Below are 2582 nucleotides of genomic sequence, written 5' to 3'. Positions count from 1 at the left end.
CCATTAAAACACTAGACTCAAAAGGACAGGAAATTAGTGGGTTTTCTATTTATTTCATCTCCACTGCCAGAAATGGTGCCTTGCTTTAGAAAAGGCTTTCAATATTAGAATTTTATATAAAATAAACACCCATAAATCAAAGGCATTTCTGCATATGAATTACAAATTCTCAGAAAGAGAAACGAGGAAAACTACACCAGTTTCAATAGCCTAAAAAATTTAAAATAAAATACATGGGGATCAATTTACTGAAAGAGGTGAAAGATCTATATAATGAAAATTACAGAACCCGAAAGAAAGAAATCAAAGAAGACCTTAGAAGATGGAAAGATCTAACTTGCTCTTGGATAGGCAGAATTAATATTAACAAAATGACCATACTTCCAAAAGCACTATACAGATTTAATGCAATTCCAATCAAAATTCCAATGACATTCCTCATAGAAATAGAAAAAGCCATCATGAAATTTATCTAGAAAAATAAGAGACCCAGAAGAGCTAAAGCAATCCTTAGCAGGAAGAGTGAAGCAGGTGGCATCCCAACACCAGACCTTAAACTATACTATAGAGCAATAGTAACAATAATAGCATGCTTTTGGCAACAAAACAGAGTAGTAGACTTATTTCTCTTAATGCAATTGTTTCCACTTTCACCTATGTTCTTGCAAATAATAGTTTCATTTCATTTTATGTCTGGGAAGTATTCCAATGTGCATATATTCCACATTTTCTTCATCCATTCTTCAGCTGATAATCACTTAGCTTGCTTGTTCTGTTTCCACTTTTTACCTCTGAGGGTGAATAGGAGGATTTTTTTTTTTCTGATTTTTTTTTTTTGTCCTCTGTTTGTAAACCTAGAACAGTACCTACCCTAAAGAAAGTACCCAATAAATATTTATTACGTGAATTAATGAATGAATCATTTGGAAGTTTTGGATTGGAAGAAACAGTAGTGATGATTATTTGTTCTGTTGTCCCTGAAAATGTAAAAAATGACAAGAAGTTTGTATCTATTTTATTTTCTTTATCGTATTTTTTGCTCTTCAAATTTGAAAATGAAGCAAAGATTTAAAATTTTGAAAGCTATTAACATGCTTATTATGAAATGATGTGATCTTAAAAGAGGCTTGTGGAGAAGATGCCACTGGATGAGGATGAGCAAGAGCTTTTTGAAAAGTTAACTTGCCAGCGGACTTTGGGAAGTTCACCAAACTTGTTCATCAACTTCATGTCCCTTATTTCTTGAAAAATATAAAAATTCTTTTGACTGAGTCCTTAAGGGCTGTACTTTCTTGTTCCTTAGTGTGTAAATGAAGGGGGGTTCAGCATGGGAGCGATGGAAGTAGTGAGGACAGTCACCCCCTTATTAATGGCCACTGAGTCCTTTGCTGAAGGTTTAAAGTAGATGAACATGCAGCTGCCATAGGTGAGGGCAACCACAATCATGTGGGAAGAACAGGTAGAAAAGGCTTTTTTCTTTTGCTTGGCATAAGGGAATCTTAAAATTGTCTTGATGATGTAAATGTAGGACAGAACTACACACATGAATGTCATAATGAGGGTCAGTACAGCTCAGATGATAATGATCTGTTCCACAAACCAAGTATTTGTGCAAGAGATTTTCAGAGGGGAAATGCATCACAAATAAAATGATCAATGATATTGAAATCACAAAACTCCAGATTTAGGCCTAGGCTGAGTGGGGAGATTAAAATAAACAGACCAGCTACCCAACAACAAAAGAGAGTTTTCTTGCAGACTCTGCTACTCATGATAGTCACATAATGCAGAGGCTTGCAGATGGCCACATACCGATCATAGGACATGGCAGCCAGGAGAAAAAATTCAGTTACACCAAAAAAACTACTTGGTTGACACAGGCATTGTAGGTAATCATCTCGTCACCTGTTGCTATGTTACATAAGTATCTGGGAATACATGCAGAAGTGAATGAGATCTCCAAGAAAGCAAAATTTTGTAGGAAATAGTAGATGGCTGTTTTAAGGCGAGGATTCACTAAGATGAGAGAGATAATAGTCATATTTCTCTTATGCTTAACACATATGTAAGAAATACAGTTATGTGGGCAAAATGAAAGTAGGTTGCTCAAACTGAATAGTTAAAAAGAAACAAATAAATGTGATACTTTGATCAACTGAATAATTGGCTCTGGGGACATTGATTATTAGACAGAGCCATCAGGAAAACCTAGATTCTGATTCTGACTTACTTTTGGTAACACTTTGAAACAGGGTAATTATCCTGGCCTCAATTTCTGCATCTATAAAATGGCAGAAAACAGAAATGAAGAGACAATTAACTTTATAAGTAAATGAACATTCAATGAGTACATAAGATGGGAATAAAATTAAGCAGTTTCCAACATAACACATCCCTTATCTTGAGGACAGTTCGCCTTCTTCAACAGTTACAAGGTTGCACTAGGCTATGGTGGGAATGGGCACAGAATCCAATGTTTGAGCTAAAACCTACTGTCCAGGACCAAAACTTTCAAAGACTACACAGCCTATAAACAACCAAAGATATAGCATAACTGAGGTAATACTACATACAATAAAATG

This window comes from Marmota flaviventris, chromosome 3 (genome assembly GCF_047511675.1).
Source record: "Marmota flaviventris isolate mMarFla1 chromosome 3, mMarFla1.hap1, whole genome shotgun sequence".
Lineage (NCBI taxonomy): Eukaryota > Metazoa > Chordata > Mammalia > Rodentia > Sciuridae > Marmota > Marmota flaviventris.
This window is presented reverse-complemented; position numbering follows the sequence as displayed.